The following is a 25570-nucleotide window of genomic DNA, read 5'->3' as shown; positions in this document are numbered from 1 at the left end:
GGTAACCTGACCTCCTAGAAAAAACTTTCTGTCTTTGGTGTTCAATCATGGTGGAGCCCTTTGGACTACCAAGCACGGTTTTGTAATAAAACGAGCTTGTGTAATTGGTTAGCTGTTAAATGGTGGGCATTTGCAGGGTTGGGAAGGTCAGTTCCCTCAGCTCAGCTTTGCATAGGTAAGCTGGCTTCCTTCAGAGCCCCTGCCCAGCATCCTTCTCTAAAAATGGCTTGTCCTGGCCATCTGGCCACCCTTCCTCCAGTCTCTAGACACCAAGGTCCCCATGTGGCTGGTTGCGTACTTTGAGTTCTTCTGTGGCATTTGTTGACTTCATGAGCTGCTCCTTTACCCATGGGTGGCTTTGGTGTGCGCTCTGGTTGCCCTGAGTTCAGTTTTTAATCGCCCTGTGTGGTGTGAATGGCCTAGCCCATCCAGTTCTCCCCACAAGCCCCGTTTCTGACATCGAGAGCCAAGATGACTGAACATCCATGAGCCGGAAATAGAAGCTTGAGCCCCCCACTGTTATTTAGTCATGCTCCAGCATTTTTTTTTTTTTAAATCTGTGAAAGGGAGTGATGACAGTGGCTGGCAGCCCTCAGCAGCCCTGTTTGTAAGCTCTGAAATGTGCTTCCTAGGGTTGCAGCTGTGGCTACTACAGGGTGCACCCACTTCTCGGTGGTTCTGTTCTTACAGGAGAGTGTACCTTCCATTGACCATTTCCTGAGTGGCGTGTGGAGTCATTTAGTAGGCAGGTTCTCCAGAGAGGCAGGCCACCAGGAGCCTCAGAAGGCAGTGAATGGCTCACATGTTTATACAGATCGAGAAGTGCAACCACGTGTCACAGCAGGCTGGAAAACAGAGCAAAGAGAGTCTTAGAGCTCAGGCGGAGATTCTGGCTAAAATCTGAAGGCCTTGAAAAGCAAAGAGGGCAATCCCCAGTACAGCAGGGCGGAGCCTTCAGCCTTCCCCTGCCTTCCTGTTCTGCTGGGCGTGGGGTGGGGGCTGGGAGATCAAGTGATGCCCACTCATGTAGACGAGGGTCTTCTGCTCTACTTGCCAAAACCACAGAGGCCAGTCTCTATGGGACTCCAAATAGTGTTGCATAAGTTATCTGAGCACCCCTTAGCTTAGTCGAGTTGACACACAAAATCAACCTTCTCAAGTACCTTTGTTTTTAGATTTTAAAATGATTTTCCCTTGTGTATGTGTACGTAGTTTATGTGAGTTTTTAAATATATTTTATTAATTTATTCATATTACATCTCAATTGTTATCCCATCCCTTGTATCCTCCCATTCCTCCCTCCCTCCCTCCCATTTTCCCCTTACTCCCTTCCCCTGTGACTGACTGAGGGGGACCTCCTCCCCCTGTATATGCTCATAGGGAGTTTATGTGAGTACACGTGCACATGGGAGCTACAGGTGGCTGATCCCTTAGGAACTGGCCTTATAGGCACTTGTGAGACACCTGATGCAGGTACTGAGAACGGAAGTCGTGCCCTTAACCACTGAGCCATCTCTCCAGTCCCCTCCAGTGTCTTAATATAACCAAGGAAAGCAAAAGTAAATGGCTGTTTGGAATCCCTTTAGGTTTGGCCTGGTTCTGTGGCGACATAAGTCAAATGCCCTCCCTGTACAGCAGGGGGTTCAGTAGCCTGGTTTACTTTCAGAGGCGCAGCATCAGGGAGCTCCACTTTGTGCAGTTCTCAAGACAGCGCCAGTCGCCCTCTGGCAGCACTCCAACATAGATCAGTCAGGGCCAGCGGGAGGGAGCCAGGCCAGAGGAATAGAGGGAGGGCTGCCTAGCCAAGAGAGCTCGCTCGCTCGCTTTGAGACCATTTAAGAGAACGATACTGAAAAGTCTTAGCTCGTGGAGGTAGAAAAGGTTCTGGCAACAGCCTCCTCATATGAAAAAATCAGTTGCTTCTAGAAAAATCCATTTACCACATTTCTACATTTGAATGTCAGGAATCAGGCTGCTGAGGGGCTGAAGAGAAGGCTCAGCGATGGATAATACATACTCTACTGGCAGAAGACCTGGGTTCAGTTTCCAGCACCCACATGGGGGCAGCTCACAGCTGCCTGCAGTTCCAGCCCCAGGATACTAGCACCTCTGGCCTCCTTGTGCACTTGCACTCATATGTTCCGTACAGGCACAGAACTAAAAATACAACAAAATCTGTAGAAAGGCCGTTGGGTTTTCACCATGCATGCACAGAATGCAGCATTAGGCATCCATGGGGTAGTGCTGTTCTCCTCAGTTTGCCTTAGGAACAGTAAGTGAATGCTTCACGATAAATCTTTGCTGCTGCACATCATGGAGAGAACCGTGCATCTCTGTGGGAGGCAGGACGGCTCCTTGGCCTGAGAGATGCATCCATCTTCTGGGGCAAGAGAGTTGCCTCCTGCCTGGGACACTAGCCAGTATATTGGGTCTGATCCTTGCCTCAGCCTTCATGTTAGGCTGAGGAAAGAGCAGAATCAATAGAGTGGAAGGCAGGGATGAGTGACTTATGTTCTTGTTGGAAGAACAGTTAAGTCTTTTGTCGTCTGTCATTCTGGGTGTCCTCTAGTTTTTCCAATGTGCTTTGGTACCTTTGCACAACAGGCCTTCGCTCATGCAGTTTACTCCTCCTGGGCTGCCCCTTTGTCTGGCTAGTTCTTGCTTAACCATGTATCCGCTGAAATCCCCCCTTCTGTAAAGGGCATCTCCCAGGGAGACTGGGTCCCGCAGATTTGCATCATCACAACGCTCTATACTTCCCTTTCATCGCACACCTCATGATGTCAGCTCCTTCTCCAGGCTCCAGCTCCCCCAATAGATGCTCGGCTTCACGAGGACGCGGGGAGCTTCATGGTTTTCTGTTGTGTCTGGCATTTCCAGGTTGCTCAGGGAGCATTCAGTGAGTGAGCGCAGTGGATGCTTGCAAGGTGCTAGGTCCCTCCCTTACAGAGAAAAAACAACAACAACAACAACAACGAAAAACCCCTGTGAAGGAAACATTAGCCACAGTTTCACACTTATCCACTGAGGCCCACTGCTGCTAGGGATTTGGCCCTGGCCATGTTATCAGCCGTAAACCTCAAAAGAAAGAATCAATAAAACTCCTAGCCAGCCTATCTAGCACTCCTCAAAGGCCAGACATTGTTTTGACAATTGCAGAAACCTAATGAGATAAGTAGAACTTCAGTGCCTTTAATCCCAGCACTCGGGAGGCAGAGGCAGGCGGATCTCTGTTAGTCCGAGGCCGGCCTGGTCTACAAAGAGAGAGTTCCAAGACAGCTAGGGCTGTTACACAGAGAAACCCTGCCTCAGGGGTGGGGGCCGGGGGAGTCCACAGTGTACAGTGCCTTCTGGTGTTACCCCGGGAGAAACTAGAGCTGTGTGTTAACTGTATCCCTGACAGAATCTAGAATCAGGAGGGAGACTTCGGGCATGTGTGTGGGAAAGTATCCTGATTGTGTTGATTGAGGTGAGGCTTCTTCTCTGGAGCGGGTGCGTCCATACCCTGCCTGGGGTCCTGGGCTATGTAAGTGAAGGACAGAAGCCGTGTGGTAGGATGCAGTCATTGCCGTCTGCTTCCTGACTGTGGGTTGATGCGAGTGGCAGGCTGCCCTAGGCTTAGCCGCACTGACTTCCTCCACGAGGAAGTAGTTCCAGCTCCAGGATGTTGGCGCTGACCCTTGAACTAGGAGTCAGCATAGACATTTCTCTTGTAAGTTGCTTTTGTTGGAGCATTTCATCACAGTAACGGAGAACGAAACTGAGACGAGATGTTTTGGGTGTCTTGGGAACCTGGAGTTTGTAGCTTGAGGGAAGGCTTTCTTGGTGCCCTCTTGCCTTTGTGCCAGCTTCAGTTCTTCCCTTCTTTGTGCCAGTCAATGGGAGTAAGTTAGCAAGGCTGGTAAGATGTGCCACTGAAGAACAGAACGCCGCTCTCTCCAAGTTGAAAGAAACTGTTAATTACAAAGAACCAGTGTCTGCAACCTCTATGAGAGAGAGAGAGAGAGAGAGAGAGAGAGAGAGAGAGAGAGAGAAGAGAGGAGACAGAGGGGAGAGAAGAGAGGGGAGAGAAGAGAGGGGAGGGGGGGAAGAGAGAGAGAGAGAGAGAGAGAGAGAGAGAGAGAGAGAGAGAGAGAGAGAGAGATATGATGCTTTTCCTGTGTTACTACATTATCCTCAAAGCTGCCATTGCTCTCTGTGTCCCATACAGGCTAACTGGGGATGCGGATGGGTAGCATCAATGCAAAAACCACAGCTCTTTTCTTAAAGGGACTAAGACATAGTTTATTCTGGAGCTGTTTTGAGTGACATGGCCTGAGAATACAGTTTTAGATTACCCCAAATTCTGTGTTCCAACATGAAAGCAGTTTCATGAAATTTTAAAGCTCTACAGAACAACCCAGTAGAGGTTTGGAGACAGAGGCAGGCACATCTCTGTGAGTTCAGGGCCAGCCTGGTCTACAAAGTTAGTCCAGGACAGCCAGGGCTTGTTACACAGAGGAACCCTGTCTCAAGAAACCAAAACAAGACCCCCCCCCAAAAAAAAGTGTGTGTGCACATGCTCACAGGTTCACACATTGTGGGTCCATGTGTATGAGCATTCATGTGGAAGCCAGAGGTCAACCTCACTTGTCATTATTAAGGCAGTGCTGGAAACAAAGGTGTGTCCCACTATGCCTGCTCCCCTCGCCCCCCACTTTTAAAAAGATTTGATTTTCTGAAATCCACCCCAAGTGTAGATCTATTGTTTGTCTTATTTAAGATTAGCTCTAATTTCATTAATTTGCCTGTGTGTATACAACACATACATCTGTAGAAGGTATGTCTACTTTGAGGCTATACCTTCTGCTTACGAAGGCCAGAAGAGAGGGTATCTGATTCTCTGAAGTTGAAATCACAGGTGGTTGTAAGCTACCTGACATGGGTGCTGGGAGCCTAACCTGGGACCCCTGTGAGAACAGCAAGTGTTCTTAACCCCGGAGCCATCACTCCGGCTCCTCAACATACATTGTATTACTTCACCTCTTGCCAACACCACTCAGGGTTAATATCGTGAGTAATTATTGTTCTGTTTAAACGCGACATTTATAGGTCACTTTTTGTTTTTTGATTTCTTGTAGCACTTGATTGAACCTAAGGCCTCACACATGCTAGGCAGCCTCTCTACCCCTCAGCTGCACCCGCAGTCCCTATAGAAGGTGTGTCTAGTTTGAGGCTGAATGTCCCCAAGGCTTTCTGGGAGTCCAGCTGTACATCCAGCATGTTACGTGGCTGTTGCATTTTTACATTACAAAGCTGACACCCAGAAGAAGAGTTAATTCCCCAGATGCTGGGAAGGTCTTTCTCTTGTTCCAAGTCACATATTTATCCTGCAGCTCGGTGTGACTGCTGGGAAAGAGTTTAATTTGCAGAGACAATTAGGCGATTTCATGGCTGACTTGAAGCATCTGTCTCTGGCCGCGGAGTTGGTTCTGGTTGTCACCCTAGCATCCTCCCTGCCATCCACAGGAGAGAGGAGCACAAGCCTTTGGATGTTGTTTTTGCAACGATAGAACAAAACAAAATCCTATTTGCGGAAAGAGGCCTTTTCTTGGCTTGAAGGAGGGACATAGAAGGATAAATGGGCTCTGGGTGGGTGTTGCTCAGTAGAGGTTTACTGTGATGGCTGATCTTGGATGTCAACTTGACACACCAGGGAAGAGGGGAAGACTTGCCCTCATCAGATTGAGCACATCTATGGGGCATTTTCTTAGTTTGCTAATCGATGTAGGAGGGCCCAGCTGACTGTGTGCTACCCACCCTTGGACAGGTGGTTCTGGGAGGCATAATAAAACTGGTTGAACCAGGCTTGGTGGTCTAGGCCTTCCTCCCAGCACTCCAGAGGCAGAAGGAGGAGGATCTCTATGAATTCCAAACTAGCTTGGTCTATATGGCAAATTTCAAGTCCAGGCAAAGCTACATAGTGAGACTTTGTCTCAAAAAAAGAAAAAGAAGGTCAAAGTGTAGAGGCACGGTCTGGTGGTGGTTGACAGCACTGGCTGGGCCCAATTTCCAGCACCCACAAGGCCATTCATAACCATCTGTAGCTCCAGTGCCAGGAGATCCATTGGACCCTCGCTTATGTCCTCCTCAGGCACCAGGTGTGCATACACACACATGCACAGGTTCACAGACATACACACAGACAAATCATCTGTACCCATAAAATTAATAAAAGAAAGGTGGCCGAACATGAGCCTAGAAGCAAGCCAGCAAGCAGTGTTCATCCATGGTCTCTGTCTCCTGCCTTCGCCTCTCTTACAGGACAGCCAAGCACTTTCCTCTCAAAGTTGCTTTTGGTCAGTGTTTCATTGCACCACAGAGAAGCAAACTAGGGCATTTGCTTACCATGGTGAAGGCCTGGGTTCAAGCTTCTGCACTACTACACAGTCACAGCAGTCAAAAATAAATGAGTTCCCTCTCCAAAGAGCGGGGAGAATGACAATGTCTTGCTTTGGCCTGGCTGATGCTTGTGTAAAGTGATTTTGACCAGTTAGAGTGGCGGTCATTTACGTCGGTCTTTGGGTCCTGTTTTCTGCATTCTTCTCTTACTGTCTCATCTCTAACTCACTCTCTTGACAAATGTTTGTATGTGAGCCTGTTGGGTGCTCACCGGGGTGCTTACCAGTGCCATGTGAACAGGAACAGGGTTCCCGCTGTCTCCGCGCTCTCCTGGGCCAGTGCTGAGTGGAGTGGACTGCATATGAACATGGAAGGAGAAAGGAAGCCCAAGTGGGTTGACTGGTGCCATGTGGAGTAGAGACAGGGGCGCCAGGGCCGCTGAGGCCTGCTCAGGTCATAGGAAGGTGGGGTGCTGAGAAGGGTCCCCATTTCCACCCTACCTGCTCCACCTGGTGAGCTGGTGCTACACTCTTGGGAGGCAGGCCTTGTCGGTCCTGGCAAACCCTTAGTGGGACTGTCTGGATTCTGGCCTGCTAAGTGGGGCATCCAGTTTCTTTAGGGAAAAGAGACTAAGACATTCAAAGTCTTAAACAATTAAACAAGAATCTGGCTCCCCAATCACTGCCTTAATGAAGTTCATTAAAACAGGATGTATATTTAGAGCTTCCTAATGATTAACCTCATTACAGTGTAAGTACTGATAGCTAAATTCCTTCCCGAGGCCTAAGGGCATCTTGCTGTAGGATGCAGGGATGGATTGTAAACCTTTGGTTCCTGTTAGATATTTGGAAGTAACAAGCCACAAGTGTCTATAGTAGAAAACCAGATAAAGTAGCCAAGATTGGGGCTGGGGAGGCCACTCAGTGGTTAAGGCTGTTTAGTGTTACTGCAGAGGACCCAGGCTTGGTTCTCAGCACCCACGTCAGCAGCTCCCAACTTTCTTAGACTCCATTTCCAGGGAATCTGATGTCCTCTGATCTTTCCACAGGCACCTGCATGCACAGTGTGCGCATAACCTTGTGCAGGCACTCATCTGTACACATACATTTTAAAAATCTTTAAAGAGTAAGGTCACGTACTCTGGGAAAAAAAAATACCTGGTCTGAAGATTCTGACACTATGGACTGTATGCATTTCCCTTCGTCACTGTATTTTGACAGCTAAAATAAGAGTAAAATAAATTAAGAACTCAACACACACACACACACACACACACACACACACACACACACACAAGATCAGTGCAGATGTAGACCTTGTGTTTTGGTTTTACTGATGACTGCATACTGTGGTGCATTGATGAACCTTCCCTTGAACTCCGCCCTGAGCCCGGCCGTAGAAAACACAAGGACAGCACATTCATTCCCACTGCAGTGAAAACCCTGACATTTGCCTACCTGTGGCCTAGCAGAGGAGGCTGACTCCTCGACTAAGAGAACAAGGGACCCACAGCGGCCCTAGCAGTTGCCCTGCATTTACAGCCTGGGTTCGGGTGGACCCCACCACCCACCTGCTGTGTGTTCCTCAGGGGGTGGCCTGACCTAGAGCTGGAGGTGTGGGTGTGATGTGACTAGCCACTTGGGTGGTTGGGAGGCTTAAAGGGAAAGCTCCCCACAATCCATGCCCATCAGGAAAACTGAGTAAATATTAGCTCTTTCGCCACGGCTAGTGGTGGCCTCCAGCTGCCTGGGCGGCCTTCGTTGCTTTGTATGGTCTCTGGCCATCCCTGTAGAGTTTTTGCAAACCTCCATTGCAGATCTTTCAATGCGAGTGCTGCTGTGCACTTGTGAGGAGGTGGCTTGGAGAGAGTTGACTTGCTGTGAAGAGACACCGTGGCCATGGCAGCTCTTCTAAGGGAAAGCATTTCATTGGGGCTGGCTTGCAGTTAAGAGGTTTAGTTCATCATCGTCATGGCGGGAAGTATGGCAGCGGACAGACAGACACGGTGCTGGAGGAAAAACTCGGAGTTCTAAATCTTGATCCACAGGCAACAGAATGGGACTGTGTACCACACTGGGCATAGCTTGAGCACAGGAGACCTCAAAGTGCACTGGCCCTACAGTGACACACTTCCTCCAACAAGGCCACAACTACTCAGACAATAGCGCCACTCCTTATGGTGCAAGCATTCAAACACATGAGTCTATGGAGGCAGTACCTATTCAAACCACCACACGAGGTAACTGTGTCTTTCTTTGATTGTGTTTTGTGTGTGTGTGCATATGATATATGTTTTGTGTTTGAGTTCGGGTGCATGTACCTGTGGGGCAGGGGGAAGTCTTGCCTCTTACTGTAAGACTGTGGCTGTGGAAACCTTGTTTGATTACAGTCTGTTGTTTTTCACACTGCGTACTGCAGGTAGCTGGTCCATGAGCTTCCTAGCTCAGCCTCCTAGGTCATGATAAGAATGCTAAGATTATAGACGTGATCTACTGTGTCCAGCTTTATGTGGGATCTGGGGATTTGAACTTAAGCCCTCATGCTTGCCCAAGTGAAACTTCCCACACTTTGTTGCAATGGAGTCCCATCCCTCCCAAGACTGCAGCGTTCAGACACTGGTATGTTCCAGGTGCTAACAGACATTGGTGCCATCCTAGCCGGAGTCCACATTCATTAGGTCCTGAGTGAATCTGGTGATAACTAAAGGAAGGTGCCTAGCTGGGTCTGCTTGGTGTCGAGGGAGAACAGGTCTGTGCACAGCTGGATCACTGACTTCCATCTGGGTTAGTGTAATAGGGAGGAGACAGTTGAAGGGGGACAACAAATCTTATAAGCACATTCTAGATATTATTGTAATGAAATGAAAGGCAGAAATCACAAGGAATCATCTAGAGTGGTTGGAATATCTGAAAAATACTGTGAGGAATTTAGCTTTAAAAACTGAGAACTACTTGAAGCAATCCCTGCCCCCCCGCCCCGTGTGTTTTCCATGAGCCCTATTGCGCTGTTATGTCTGACCTATGTCATTGTACATAATATCATGCCCTACTAATTAAATAATGTACCCCTTGCTGGACATGGTGGTACATGTCCTTAATCCCAGCAGTTAGGATGGAAGAGGCAGGCAGGGGCCAGTGAGTTTGAGCCCAGCCTGGTCGCCTCAATGAGTTCCAGGCCAGCCAGGGATACATAGTGAGATCCTGTCTCAAAAAGTAAACAAACAACAAGAAACAACTTTAAATAGTGGTAAGGTGTTCCCTCAAAGTGCATGTGTGTTACCCTGTAAGACGAGTGATTGCCACTTCATTTTCAACTTCAAGCTTTAGTTACAACTTCAGGATGTTGTATGATAACAAATTGCCATTAATTGTCTGCATGAGTTGTTAATGGATATTTATATGGCTTAGTCAGTGTTCTGTGGCTGTGAGAAGACACCGTGATGACAGCAATGCTTATAAAGGAAATCATTCAATTGGGGCTGGCTTACAGTTCAGAGGTTTCCTCCATTATCATCATGGCGGGAAGCACGGCAGTGTGCAGGCAGACGTGGTGCTGGGGAAGGAGCTGAGAGCTCTGCATCTGGATCTGCAGGCAGCAGGAAGAGATAGAGCCTGGGTCTGGCTAGGGCCCTAGAAACCGCAAAGCCTGCCCCCAGTGACACACTTCTTCAACAAGGCCACACCTACTCCAATAAATAATGCCACTTCCTAAGCATTCAAATATATGGGGACATTCTTATACAAACCACTACAATATATGAATTTTATAGTTTTTTCCTGTTTTTAATTTAACTATATTTATTGAAATATGCTTCATATATCTTATGTGTTTGTTTTGAATCTGTGAACAAAAATTTGAAATGTGGGTTTTTTTAAAAAAGATTTATTTATTTTATGTATATGAGTGCTCTATCTGCATGTGCATCTTAATGCCAGATCCCAGTATAGATGGTTGTGAGCCACCATGTGGTTGCTGGGAATTGAACTCAGGTTCTCTGGAGGAGCAGCCAGTGCTCTTGACCCCTGAGCCATCTCTCTAACCCCTTGTTTTTGTTTTAGTTTTTTCAAGACAAGAGTTTTTCTGTATAGACCTGGCTGTCCTAGACTCCCTTTGTAGACCAGGCTGACCTAGAACTCAGAGAGATTTGCCTGCCTCTGCCTCCCAAGTGTTGGGATGAAAGGCCTACGCCACCACACCCAGCTGAAACTTGCCTTTTTTATGTTTTAATTTTTCTAGCACCATGTTTTACTAATATTTCAAAATGTAACAGATTAGAAATGCTAACGCTGGGGGCAGGAGGACAGAGGGCTTGCAGAGAGAGAAATCTTGGGTGGGGGCTTCTCTGTGACAGGATGAAGACCTATGTCAAAGTAGGCTCCTGGGAGGGTATGGGGGTGACTCTAGCTGAGACTCCTAGTGGCAAGGCGGGGTCATGGGGGGGAGGGAACAACAACTCACCCACAGAAACTTCCACCCAGGACTTGTCACCTGGGGACAGCGATGGAGCTTAGATTGAGGACATGACAAACAAATGCCTGGCCCAACCTGAGACCCACCCCATGGAGACAGCCAACCCCTGACACTATTGATAATGCTCTGCAGTGCTTGCAGACTGGAACCTAGCATAGCTGTCCTCTGGGTGGCTCCACTCAGCAGCTGATGGAGAGCGATTCAGGGACCCACAACCAGGAATATGGAGAGTCTTGGGGAAGAGTTGGGGGGAAGGATGGAGGGACTCAAAGGGGACTGGAGCTCCACAGGAGGGCTGACAGGGTCAACTAACTGGGGCCCAGTGGAGCCTGTGGAGACCGAAGCTCAGGCCAGAGACCATGCATGGAAAAAAGCAAAAACAAAACAAAAACAAAAGGCCGGGCATGGTGGCGCATGCCTTTAATCCCAGCACTTGGCAGGCAGAGAGGCAGGAGGTGTGAGTTTGAGGCCAGCCTGATCTACAAAGTGAGTCTAGGACAGCCAAGGCTACCCAGAGAAACCCTGTCTTGGGAAAAATAAAAACAGAGACCATGCATGGACTAGACCTGCACCCCCTGCACAGATGTAGCCGATAGGCAGTTTGGTCCTCATGTGGGCCCCCTAGTAAGAGGAATGGGGGCTGATTCTGACGTGGATTCTGCTGCCTATTTTTTGATGGTGTTCCCCTGGCTGGGCTGGCCACAGAGGAGGAGAATGAGTGTAGTCCTGATTCAATTTGATATGCTGGGGTGTGTGTGTGTGTATGTGTGTGTGTGTGTGTGTGTGTGTGTGTGTGTGTGTGTGTCCTTTTCTCTGCCAAGTGGGGAAGAAGGAGTGGGGGTGGGGAGGGAGGAAGGGTGGGGTGGGGAGAGAACTCTAAGAAGGTGAGGGAGGAGGCAAGGGAAGTGTCTATGACCAGGATGTAAAGTAAATAATTAATAAAATTAAAAATATAAGGAAATGATGGCAATAAAGACAGGAATAGACATCCTCCAGGAACTAAGTGTTCTGTCTCATTGGACTTGTGCTGCACATAATAGAAACTGACTTCATCCAACTGGGGTAATGTGTTTCCAATCCTCTCCCCTGGGGTGGCAACTGCCAGTGGTGAACCAGCTTCCTGTGTGCTTCAAGTAGGAGGTGCACAGCGTCCAGGTACTGCTGTTGCTGTTTCCTTCCTCTTCTCTTCCTCCTTTTCCTCCTCCTCTTCTCCCTCCTCCTCCTCCTCCTCTCCCTCCTCCTCCTCCTCCTCTTCTCCCTCCTCCTCCTCCTCCTCCTCCTCCTCCGACTCTGTGTGGAAGTCAAACGACAGCTTGCAGGAGCCCGTGCTCTCGGGGGTGGGTTTGGCAGCAGGCAGTCCCATCTGTATCAGCTTCTGGTGACCATCACAAGGATCCGTTAGCCCTCTGGAAAGTGCACGCATGACATCCTGCCCCTCTTACTCCTTCCTCAGTCACCGCTGTGCTTCTGAGCTGGGAAATACCACTGGAAACACGAGCTTGATCCTATCAGTGTCTGATCACCGTGAGTTGAGGGGGGATGGTATAGGACGTGAACGTCTTTCTGCCACTATCAAGAGGCTTTGACCTGCACTGCTTTTCTAGACGCTTCACCAACTGTTAGTGTCTACTTTGTGCCAATTATGATGAAGGCAAGAGAGTAGATAGAGTAAACATGATCCTTTGACCTCAAAATTTTAATTCTTGCTGTTTGGATAATCTCTGAAACCCAAAGTTATTTAAGATCTCCGGTAAAAGTAATTAGGAAAAGTCATTCCACAACCCAGCAAAAATTGTCTCATGAGAATTCCTTTTGTGGGGGGCTTTTTAAAGTAGGGGTTCTGGACTGGAGAGATGGCTCAGAGGCTAAGAGCACTGGCTGCCCTTCCAAAGGTCCTGAATTCAATTCCCAGCAACCACATGGTGTCTCACACCCATCTATAATTGAGAGCTAGTGCCTTCTTCTGTGGTGCAAGTGTATATGCAGGCAGAACACTGTGTACACAATACATAAATCTTTAAAAATAAAATAAAATAGGGTTTCTCTGTGTAGCCCTGACTGCCCTGGAACTTGCTTAGTAGACCAGGCTGGCCTTGAACTCTGAGATTTTCCTGCCTCTGCCTCCCGAGAGCTAGGATTAAAGGTGTGTGCCACAACCCCCCAGCTCTCACAAGTGTTTCTAATGAGAACCTTTGCACTTCAGTTTCAGAGAGTGGTAGCGCTTCTGGCTTCACACCTGTTTCATAAATGTCCATTTCTGGACATTAAAGAGAATGTAACTTTGTGCGGTGAGTGGGGTTTTATTTCCTCAAAGTGAATAACTCTTAATGGCTCAGTTTCAAATAGCCAGATGTCTATTTGTCCTCGGGGATGTTTGGCGTTCTATAAGCCTGCTTGATAGTAGAGAGCACTCAAGTCACTAAGTTACAGAAATGCCAGGCCTGGGGAAAGCCCGATGCTGGGTGTTGATCACGGCTGCCTCATACAGGAAAGCAGGGAACGTGGGGAGAAGCTGGCCCAATTGCTGGCTGCCAACTATCATTCCCAAGACAATATGGAGGACTTTGATTTCCAGAGCAAGGGGAGCATCTACGGCACTTCCTCTTCTCTGCGGTGTCCTTACCCTTCTTCCTGTGCTGAGCCACTGTGAGGTCCTGTCAGGTTCTAAGGATGTCTGTGTGAGCCACACCCTTGGGGACTGGAGAGCAGCCACATGGTCCTTCTCTCGATACCTGGTCCTACATCGAAGCAGCTTCGGCCGTCGCTGTATTTGTCACCTGGATTTCCTAAGCCCCTTTATAACTGGAGAATCACATTTTTCGGTCCTATGGTCTCAGAGTCAGCCCAGCCCCGTGTTTGATAGTCTTTGCAAGATCTGGCATTCTGAGATCTGTAGGTGTTGGCAGGTTCTTTTCTAGAAAGATCAGGGAAACTGTCGTCATATGAGCTGTATAGGAATGCATATATGTCAGGGCCCTTCCTCGAGGAGACCTCACGCTTCTGTAGTCTGTGGGCTGCAGTGGCTGACGGCAACTTTCTTTTTGCTCCTGTGTGTGTGTGTGTGTGTGTGTGTGTGTGTGTGTGTGTGTGTGTGTGTTGCATATGGTTGTGTATATGTGTCTGGTGTGCTGCTTTATTAGCTTGAGACAGGGTCTGTCACCAAACCTGAAGCCAAGCCAGAGAGTGTCAAGCCCCAAGGAGCCTCCTGTCTCCACCCCCAACAGCAATAGGGGGCTGGGATCTCAACTCAGGTCCTGATGCTTTTGGAGAAAGCAGCCTTATTCACTGAGCCACCTCTCCACCCCTTCCCCCCATCCCCACCCCAAATGTCAAGTAACACCTTAGTTAGTTGTCCACCAAGTTTCCTATGGCCAGTTCATCATTGTCCAGGGGGCCCCATCAATCAAAGCATCCTGACTGCTGCCCCGGCCTCACTGTCATTCATACTGCTTTGTTTATCTAGTCTCTGATAGCTAGTTGTCAACAGCTGCCCTTTGCTATTTGAGAATCAGTACTGTCATCTCTTAGTTCAAAGGCCCAGTACCATCACAGAGCCTATCACTGTGAACTAGGTAGACAGGCCATGGAGCATTTCTGTGAATCCATGCCCTTCCTGACATGCTTAGCACCCTGCCCTGCTGGGATCAGTCAGGTGGTAGGCTCTTCTCATGTCTTGTAATAATCCAGCCAGCAGGCCCACCTTTGAGCCTTTGACTCTTTCCTCCATATCCTGCCAAGGCAGTGCCAGCACTCCTACTCAGCTCCTGTCATACCCAGGCTTTGCTCCCAGGACACGTGGACCAGCCTTAGGTGCCTGTGCATGGACAGCCATCCACAAGGCCCAAGGGAGGCAGGGGAGCATACCTGTGCTCTGCCTGTTCTCCCGGTGGCCATCAGCACAGAACACCAGCTCTCTGTCCTTTGGTGTAAAGTCCCCTGCTTGAGTGGGGACTCCATTTCTCTGAGACGGGCTGAGACTTGGCCTAATTATCTGTCAGGGTGTGTGATTGTCTGTCAGGGTGTCAAAGGGAGTGGCACTGTTAGGAAGTGTGGCCTTGTTGGGGGAAGTAGTCACTAGGAGTGGGCTTTGAGGTTTCAAATACTCAAGCCAGGCTCAGTTTGTCTGTCTCTGTTTCTGTCTCTCTGTGTTTCTGTCTCTCTATCTCTGTCTGTCTGTCTCTGTCTCTCTGTTTCTGTCTCTGTGTGTCTGTCTCTCTTTGCCTGTCTGTCTCTCTGTTTCTGTTTCTGTCTCTGTCTCTCTGTCTCCGTCTCCGTCTCTCTCTCTCTCCCTCTCCCTCTCCTTCCCTCCCTCCCTCCCTCCCTCTCTCTCTCTCTCTCCCTCCCCCCCTGCTGCCTGCTAATCCAGATGTAGATAGAACTCTCAGTTCCTTTCCCCACTTCATGCCGCCATGTTTCCCACCATGATGATGATGGACTAAAACTCTGAACCTGTGAGCCAGCCCCAGTTAAATGATTTCTTTTTATAAGTGTTGCTATGGTCGTGGGGTCTCTTCACAGCAATAAACCCCTAAAACAGGGTGGGAGGATTTTGAAGAAGAAAACTTTGCCTTAAGTAGCAGCTTACTTTTGAGGGTCACTAGGCAACCAGAAGCCAGTTTTGCTGGCTCAGAAAGTTTCTGGGATTTATTGATTGTCCTGTTACAAGTCTCGGGGGGATGCCATCTGTATGAACAAAGGTGTCCTTATGGGGTTTCTTCCTCACTGTTAGAGATTTCCATCCCAGGCGATGCTCCATTCCCGGCACCAGGCTTCGTAGTTCTACTGGTTATAGCTGTAGCAGCAATTGCTAAAGGGAACAAGGCAAAAATGCAAGGAATCCTTTTTACATAGGACTGTCTCACTGTGCTTGGCACAGGAACAGGAAGCGTTTCTCTTGTCCTTGGCAATTACAAGATTAATAGCTGAGGCACCACTTTTGTGGCTGTTTGTTTTTCAAGATGGTTTCTTTGTGTAGCCCTGACTGTACTGAAGACCAGGCAGGCCTGGAACTCACAGAGATCCACCAGGCTCTGCCTCTTGAGTGCTGGACTTAAAAAAAAAAAAAGATTTGTTTATGTATTTATTTATATATTTTATGTATATGAGTGCTCTGCTTGCATGTAAACCTGCATTCCAGAAGAGGACATCAGATCATAGTATAGATGGTTGTGAGCCACCATGTAGTTGGTGAGAATTGAACTCAGGACCTCTGGAAGAGCAGCCAGTCAGTAGCTCTTAACCGCTGAGCCATCTCTCCAGCCCTGAGAGGTACCACTTCTTAAGCAATCTTCTAGAGAAGCGGTTACAACTGTCATTGAGAAGTTACATATAGTGTGTTGCAGCACCACATTAGTGCAGGTACAGAGGGCAGTGGTTGGTCTGGCAAGGGCTGTGTGACGGAGGCAGGGAACCTCATCCCCGCACCTTTCTTCTGGCAGCCATTTTGAGTGGAGTCAAGGTCTGGTGGTGGACATGGCCCTTCCCTGGCCTGCAGCCCCGGGGGTGCCTGCATTTGAGCAGCGGGAGGGGTGTGGGGAGCCAACACACAATATCTGGTTCCCGTGTGTCTGAGGTGACAGCCTGGAAGCTGTGAGAACAGCCGGGCTGTCTCCGCCGTCATGGCTGGCATTTCTTTGCTTGCGGATGTCTTTTCCTGGACTGCAGTGTTTTCTTTATTTGAATAGCAAATCTGTTCCAGCTTAACTCTTTACATAATATTCCATAAAAATCACATGTTTTATTGGCTCTAGTAGAATTCGTGGAGTATGCCCCAGGAATGTCACAAGGTGGCGGTGGCTGAGAGCCAGCTCCTACTGTTTCTGTCAAGTTAATTTTGTTGGGTACTTTCTATGTGTTGTCTTTATGACAAACAGTTTACTTTCTTGTTTGATCCCATAGCACCCACCGATACTAATAATTCTTTCGTTATCATCCCTGTTTGGCAGGGGAAGAAGAGATGGTTTGAATGACTTGCCTACGGCAGTCAGAATGCAATGGGCTAGGCTCAAACTCCTGTCTGCTGGGATATAGCTCTGCAGTACTGAGCTTCTTTGTTAAAACTGAGATGTATTTCTCAGCCATAACTCATCATTCGAAAGGATGCAGTATAGTCACGAAGGTGAGTCATCATCACTAACTTTAGAACATGTTCCTTTCCCCCTAAAAGAGAGCCCTTACTCTATGGCAGCTGTCCCGTCTCCTCCCCTTCTCACCCAGAAGCCTCTGCTCTCCTTTCTGTCTTTAGATTTGCCTGCTCTGGAGAGTTAGAGGGAATGGCACAGATCGTATGTGACTCTTTATGTCTCGTTCTTACTTAGTCTGCTGTTTTGACACGAGCTGTTAGTCTTGTATCTGTTGTGGGTGGCTACTGCGCATTGTGCTGCTGCACCCTCCTTGGTTGCTTGACGGTTGAGTTGTTTTCTCTCTCTGGTTGCTACAGTGCTGCTGAGGGGACTTATGTACCAGTTTTGTGTGATTGCATGAATCCAGTTCACATTCGAGTGGCATCTCTGGGATTGTTCTTTGAGTTAACTAAACTTATCCTTGAAAACTCTTAAGTGTTTTCGGATTCCAAAAATAAAATGCACAGCTGGAGAGATGGCTCAGAGGTTAAGATCATTTGCTGCTCACCAGAGGATGCTACAAGTTCCCTTCCCAGCACCCGCATCGGGCGGCTCATAATCACCCATAACTCTGGCTCCAGGGGGGTCAGACAGCCTTTTCTGGCTTGAAGGCATGTGCACACTCATGGCACCTGCACACTCATGGCACCTGCGCGCTCATGGCACCTATGCACACTCATGGCACCTGCACACTCAAGGCACCTATGCACACTCATGGCACCTGCACACTCATGGCACCTATGCACACAGGTGTCTAGCCATCTTAAAAAACGGTACATCTTTAAAAAATGAAACAAAATAAAATGGAGCGTTTCTTGAGGCAGTGCTTTGGAACTGTCCTGGTCTGGGTAGGATGGTTCAGCTGTGAGAAAAGCTGCTCTTCCTCTGGAAGATCACTGACAGAGTCGTGTCTCGGTGTTGCGCAGAGGCTTGTGGGTAGGCCAGAAAGCATAAGACTTAGGTAGTAGTGTGTGTTCCTGTTCTGTTTCTGTCGTCCTCTCCCACCACTGGAACATATCCAAGTATTATTTAAGCGTCATTTGATAGGGTGACCAACTAAAGGCGCTGTCCCTAGTGTCATGCCCCCTCCTTTCCAGCCTCCAGACACCTGAAGCCTAAGTTGTAGCGTGTGTAGCACTTCCAGTCCCACAGTGTTGGGTGGAAGACTTCCAGGCTGGAGTCGCCCTGTGGAGAGGGGCCCGTGGACCTTCCACACCAGTGAGTCCTTCAACTCTGAGACCATGCAGGAGGCGAACCTGAGAGAGAAAGCTCAGTCAGCCATCAAAGGGAACCTAGAGTTCGTCACCGAAAACACGCAAAACCTCTTTCTCTGAAACAAAGTATAAGAACAGTCTGAAGCGATGTCTTCTCTCAGCTTGACCTGAAATCTGTGGTCTCTTCCGGTTGTCTCCTGAAGGCTCTCAGAGCTGAGCTAATTAAATGTATTTTCACTGTAGAAGTAATTTGACTATGGCAATAATTAGACTCTGCTGACAGAAATGACTATTTTAAGTTTGCTTGAAACTCCTGGGAATGGATATCTCTGGGATTAATTCTGGGCATATAATAAGCAATTTAAGGTCAGTGTCATTTCTGTTAACACTGGTCACAGTGGTTCATAGTAAGAATCTTTCTTTGCAAAGATGTGGAGGATTTTTTTTAAACAGGCTTAAGTTCCTTTTCTTTTTAAAAAAATTATTATAATTTATTCAGATTACATCCTAAATGTTATACCCTTGCTTGTATCTTCCCATTCCCACCCTCCCTCCCTTTTCTGCCCTTTTCCCCTCCTCTACGTCTGTGACAGAAGGGGACCTCCTCCCCCACCATATTACCACAGCCTATCAGGTCTCATCTGGATAGCCTGCTTCTCCTTCCTCTGAGTGCCACTGGGCCTCCCCACCAAGGGGAAGTGATCAGATCTCAAATCGGGACACCAGAGTTCATGTCAGAGGCAGTCCCCACTCTCCCCACAACCATGGACAATGAGCTGTTCATTGGCTAGGTCTGAATAGGTGGTCTAGGTTTACTGCATGCATTGTCCTTGGTTGGTGCTACAGTTTGTACAGGCCCCCATGGGTCCAGATCCACCAGCCTTGATGGTCTCTTTGTGGGGTTCCTGAACCCTCTGGGTCCTTCCATCCCCCTATCCTTCCATACCACTCTCAGCGGTTCACCTGGAGTCCAGCAGTGAATCCCAGCATCTGTCTCAATCCCCCCCCCCCCGCTCCCCTCCCCCCCAGTGGAGTCTCTCAGAGGACATCTATGTTGGGCTAATATCCACTTATGAGCATAGACCATGCATGTCTTTCTGGGTGTGGATTAAATTCCTTTAAAAATAATTATGTATGTACTTTATGTATAGGAGTGTTTTGTTTGTCTGCAAGCCAGAAGAGGGAATTAGATCCCATGAGACTACAGCTTTTAGATGGTTGTAAGCTGCCGTGTGGGTGCTGCGAAGTGAATTCAGGACGTCTGGAAGAGCAACCAGTGCTCTCAACTGCTGGCTCTTCCCTCCAGCCTGATGTGGCAGAATTTTAATTTTCAATAACTCATGGTGACTGATGTGAAAATTTGGTATTTGTTGTGTTTTATTACTGCCCATGGTTCATCTCATCTGGAACTTAAAGCCTGGGCAACATGTAATTTAGAAGAGAGCCTTAACTAGGAGATACCCATGAGTAACCTTGGCTAGGAAGATGCTGAATGTGAGCCTGAGCTGACTCCAGGGCAGGGAATTCTGGGAAGCCCTCTATCTTGGCCTTCCCTTCCTGAGGTCAGCCGCCTACCTCCCACCGGAACATCTCCCTGAACATGTTCCGTGCCCACACTTGTCGATCATCAGTGTGTGATGACGTGATGTTGGGAAAGAACCACAGAGCCTCCCTGATGGCCAGCTGTATGTGTCATCACCCCATCTCTGCCAGGACACCTGATCGCAGCAGCAACGCTCTGTGCTGAAGCCGAGCACCAGTTGAGAAGTCCGGAGTGCCAGCGCATCCCTGGGCAGCTCTGTGGACTTGTTAACTGTGCTCGATAGGACAAAGGATGCAGGCAGGAGCAAATATTGGAAAAGATGTGGAAGTTAATTGGAGACGTTAGCTTCCTGTTGACTTCATGTTCAGATGTGCGCCCCTCATATTCATGGGGTAGCTTCTCTGAGGTGTTTGCTATTACCTACTGTGGGGGGCATGCCTGCTGCCCTACAGTCAGGAGCTACCGTCGCTAACCCTGTTTACTATACAAGGACACTAAGGCCCAAGGAGGTCAGTTATGTAACCTGCCCAGATTTGAAGAACAGTTTGTGGGTGCACTTTGCTCCTGCTGTTCCTGTTCTGCCTCAGCTATCCTCGGCAGAGAAACGAGAAGCTGGATCAATGCAGTCAGTCCTCTGCTAATGCGATCTGGATAGAGTCTCCGCAGTTTAGGTCTTGACATCTGCCTTTGTAGGAGATGGGCAGTATCTGCCTTTGCAAGAGATGGGCAGCATCAGCACAGGGCCACACCCCACGGAAACAATGCTACTTTAACACGGTTTCTGCAGTGCTTATTCTACTGAGTCTTCAGGGGACAGAGGTCCCCTCAGGACCTAAGAGTGTCACAAGCCAGGAAGCCCAGGAGCCTCAGGGCTACCACGCAGCCTCTCCCAGCCACATGGTGGCTTCTGCTTTTCTGAGCATATTGTGTTTTCCCTGAAATGGTTGCCTCTGACTCTCTAGGCCTGGGTTTCTTTTTAGAAGTCTCCTGTATTCAATCTCCTCCTAAGCTCTGTGCAAAGAGAGGTCCCACCCCCCACCCCCCCCCACCCCCCACCCCACCCCACAACTGTTCTTCCTTCCCGGCCCCAAGTCCCCTTTCTGTCAAAGCGGTGTCTGGCACCAGGCATGCCTTTTTGCCCATCGCTATCCTTGCTCATTATCGAACATTGTGTTTTCTCCATCTCCTTTCTTTCTTTTTTATATTTTTATTTTAGATTTTTTAATTTTATGTGCATTGGTATGTAGCTGTCAGACTCCTCGGAACTGGAGTTACAGACAGTTGTGAGCTGCCATGTGGGAGCTGGGGATTGAACCTAGGTCCTTTGAAAGAGCAGCCAGTGCTTTTAACCACTGAGCCATCTCTCCAGCCTCCTCCATCTCCTTTCTTGAGGTTTAGACTTCATGTATATTTAATGTTTGTTTGCACATATATGTATGTATATACATACATACATACATACATACATACATACACATGTGTATATTATAGGCTAGCATTGCCTATATATGAGGGATAGAATGTGGTTTTTGCCTTTCTAAGATTGGGTGACCTCGCTTAATATTATACTTTCCAAATCCACCCATTTCCATTTTTCCTGATATATCGCCCCTGTGCCTATGGTCAAAGGACTCATGTTCTACCATAGAGGCACGTGAACATCCATGTTTATTGCTGTTGTATCCATGATGGTAAGGAAACAGACTAATCTAGATGTTCATCAACACATGAGTAAATAAAACAAAACAAAATATGGGCATAGTTTCTGCAGGGGTCACTACAACATTATTATTTGAACATATGGAAAATAAGAGAAGAGACTTGCTGTCTGAGAGGCTGTAGGTTTCCTGGGTAAACACAGTGAGCACTTGTTCTGAGCGTGTCTTGTTCCTGCAGTAGGCGCTAGGCTATGCACTTGTGATGACATCACAGAGAGGAATGAAAAGCTCGGAGGCTGAAAGGAGGGAGATTGTGCACGGGAGGAAGGCTAAGGAATTTCAGCCTCCTAGGCTCCTATGTTTTAGGGAAATAATCAAGGAGACAAGATCTAAACCCCAATAATATAGTAATTAATAATGATAATAACAATAATAACCATCGTTACTTATGTAGTATGTTATTAGTATATTATTGTTATTATAACTATGGTGCAACTATTATAAATAATAAATATAATTATAATAAATTAACTACTATTATCATTGTGCTAGCAAGTGTTTTACCACTGAGTTGTATCACTGATCATTAATTTCCTTAAATCATTAAAAAGTGGGCTGGAGAGATGGCTCAGAGGTTAAGAGCACTGGCTGCTCTTCTAAAGGTCCTGAGTTCAGTTCCTAGCAACCACATGGTGGCTCACAACCATCTGTAATGTTATCTGATACCCCATTCTAGCCTGCAGGTGTACATGTAGGTAAAACACTATCTACTTAATAAATAAAATAAATCTTTAAAAAATCATTAAAAATTTTTATTATCTTATTTTTGTGAGTGTTTTGCCTGCATGTATGTCTGTGCATCTTGTGTGCTCAGTGCCTGAGGGCATTGGCTCCGCTGAGACTGGAGTTACGGATACTTGTAAACCACTGTGTGGGTGCTGGGAATTGAACCTGGGACCTCTGCAAGACCAATCCTTCATAAGTCAGCCTTCTCACCCTCCTCTAATTCTGTGCCTTATACTCCAGAACCTTCTCTGACCAGGGCAGTGTTTGTCAAGGGAGAGGCAAATGGAGAGGGCTTTTGAACCGAAAAGTCGTAAGAGGCTGGCCATAATGACGTCACCGCAGTCTAGTTTGGTAAGTACTTCGGTGAGGCTTAAGACGCACATCCCCCAGTGTGGGTGCACACCTGTACCCCAGGACATGGGTGGTAGTCTGGGCTATATGAGATCCTATGTGTGTGTGAGGGGGGTGAAAGGGGGTAAAGAAAAGTGAAGGAAGGAAGGAATTGATTGATCCGAAATAAATGACAGAGCTGGAATTTCTACCTAGTATGAATTGGGCCATGGAAACCCAGAGAACAGAGGAGGACTGGCGGAGTCTTCCGAGAGGAGGAGGCCACCTGTGAGTCGGATATGAAGGAGAAGGAGAGTGCGGGGTGCTATACAGAGGGGAAGAGACAGAAATAGCACAGGGGCTCTCAGATACTCAAACACCCCTTTAGCCAAGCCGGGGAACAGAATGTGGGGAGAGCTGTCATAAGTGGCTGGGAACAGACCATAATAGACTTGTGTATCCGTGGACTTTGGAGGGATGTGTACCAGGGGCCGGGGGGGGGGGTGGTCACAAGCTAAGGAGAAAGAAACATGACCTTGTGTGTACTGTGAAAAGAGGCTCCAGTGGAGGAAGGAGTGGGCAGGACCAGAGAGGAGACCAGCGTGGCAAATAATTTAATGTGTAAGTTCAGCCCTGTAATTAGCAGAGCCTCTAGCCATTTTGTGAGTACTGTCACATAAAACATTCTTTGACAAGAAACAGGGATAGAGAAGTCCATAGATAAAGACACAGTTGGCACCAGGAGCTGGGGAGATGGCTCAGTGCCCGCTGTGCAAGCATGTAGTCCTGAATTTGGGTCCTCAGCAGCCACATAAACACCGAGTGTGGCAGCAGACCTGTTGCCTCAGCTGGGGTGGCATAGAGACAGGAGGATGCTTGGGACTTGCTTGTCAGACAACCTAGCCAAATTGGCGCAAACGCCACACACACACACACACACACACACACACACACACACACACACACACACACACACACACACACACACACCCTGTAGAGCGACACAGTTCCTTCTGTTCCCTATCTTTGCCATCTGGAAGCAGATGGAAGTCCTTTCTCATCACCTCCTTCTGCGAACAGTGACAGACCTGATAGGGAAACATGTCTGTTAGGGGCTCACTGATCGCAGACCCAGTGAAGGAGCAGAGAACGTGACTCCGTTAACTCAATGACTTAGTCTTCCTAGGAGTCAAGTTTAATATGTCCGTCACTGTGTCCAGGTTGTGTTTACTGGAGTACAATTTTCTTTAATTGAAGATACACTTTAAGCCAAAGTACACCCACTGTGGGAATACTGAATATGATTTTGGTCTGGCTTCTATTTCTCCCTTGGTACAGACTCATTTGTGGAGGCAGATTTCCATATTCAAGCTGAAACCTGCTTTACCTTATTCAGCATGCTTTCTACGTCTACGTCCAGGTCATCACAGATGGGCCTTCTGGAAACATTCTCAGTGTCCAATTCAGGACCAGCTTTCAGCGAGTACTGTATCCAGGCAGTGCGGCCTGAAAAAAACAGAACGTGGACCATTTGAGAGTAAACCGGTAACTGTGCTTACCTCCCTGAGCACAGCTGCCGGCCATACTCCAGTGTGCCTGTCCCTCCAGCCCGCGAGGTAGGAGCTGCTAGCATGCACAAGCGGACAGGCATGTGGAAGGCTGCCCGAAGTAAATGGTAGAGCTGGAATTGAAGCCCCAGCAGTCTGACTTCAAAGCTTTAGTCTTCACTTCCATTCCTTAACTCATTCAAATCAGAGCATCCGGTGACTTGCTGCAGGGTCTGGGGAGGGGAGAAGAGAAAAATGAGAGATATTTCAGATAAGGGTGACAGGCTGACAGATGAAAACGGGAGCCCCGTATCAAGGTGGGGACACAGGAAAAGGAAGCGGTTTTGAAGGAAGGATGTTGAGAAGCAACATCCAAGCAAAATGCCTGTTGGGTGGCCGGGTGTTTAAATATAGAGCTTCGGGAAAAGTGAGAGAGGCTAAAGATGTAGACTTGGAGGGATCTGTTTCTAGGCAGCAGAAGAGGGTGTGGCAGCAGAGTTGAGCAGGAAGAGGAGGAGGAGGAGGAGGAGGAGGAGGAGGAGGAAGAGGAGAAAGCTCTGAGGTAGTAGAGAACAGAACAGGTCACAGACACTAAGCGGGGGAGGAAGGTTGATGAGGGAAGGGTGGTGGCAGTGGTGCGTAAGGGGATGGAGGAATTGTATGAGGTGAGAGCTGCAATGATATCACTGAGCTTGGGCTTAGATCGTTGTAAAAGCACCGGGAGGACCAGACAATAGCTTCTCACAGAACCCAGCCTTGCTAAGTGGTATGATTGGTCACACTTTGGGGTGCCACCAAAACGCCACCTTCAGTGGATGGATGGAGAAGCAAACTGTGGTAGTCCATACAATAGTGTATTTATTCGCCACTAAAAAGAAATTAGCTATCAAACCACAAAAATATATAAGAGAGGGACCTTAAATGGTTATTGCTGGTGTAAAGTAACCGATCTGAAAAGGTGGCAGCACCACCTGCTTCCAGCTCTGTGGCATTATGGGAAAGGCGAAGCTGTGCAGACACTGAAGAGCAAGGGTTCTTGGGACCAGTGGGCTTATGCTGTATACCTTAATGGCAGGTGCAAGGATGGCGCGCTGCTCAAGTTTTCCACTGAGCTCTGTGACAGAAAGGGAGCGTGTAAAGGGGGTGAGCCCTATTGGAAACCATGGGCTGGCATGAGAGCCATGCGCATGCCACTGTGAGTGAGGAGTGCCCATGCTCCAAGGAGACTGAGCGCCTCACTCTACTCCTGGCTGCAAACTTTCCTCTACCACACAGTGCAGTTTCCTTGATGTGAAAAATGGCCCCCTCCTGAGCCAGGGCATGGTGGCACACACTTTTAATCCCGGGCACTTGGGAGGCAGAGGCAGGCAAACCACTGGGCTCCTTTCCCTTAGCCACTACAGTGGAGTGATTTCTCTCCCAGTTTCTGCTGTTCTTTTTGCTGTCGCATTCAATAAATAAATACTTAAGAACATCACAAAGTAAATAAAAAGCAAAAAAAATTTAATAAAAGATTTAA

The 25570-nt window shown here is 48.1% G+C and overlaps 1 protein-coding gene across 5 annotated transcripts in view; it reads left to right on the top strand.

The window, feature by feature from the left end:
• Window positions 1–25570, top strand: part of ANKRD6 (ankyrin repeat domain 6) — a 161642-nt gene that overhangs the window by 69623 nt on the left and 66449 nt on the right. The window contains exon 2 of one of the 5 annotated variants that reach the window (XM_084789095.1): window positions 22415–22525. The exons of the other annotated variants lie outside the window; for them this stretch is intronic. The gene's annotated coding sequence lies outside the window, so the exon portion shown is untranslated. The remainder of the gene's footprint in view (window positions 1–22414; window positions 22526–25570) is intronic. 5 annotated transcript variants of the gene reach the window in all.

This window comes from Acomys minous (assembly GCF_964271855.1).
Source record: "Acomys minous genome assembly, chromosome: 1".
In the NCBI taxonomy this organism is placed as follows: domain Eukaryota; kingdom Metazoa; phylum Chordata; class Mammalia; order Rodentia; family Muridae; genus Acomys; species Acomys minous.
Note: the sequence above shows the minus strand (reverse complement) of the source record. Positions and strands in the feature narration are given on the sequence as shown.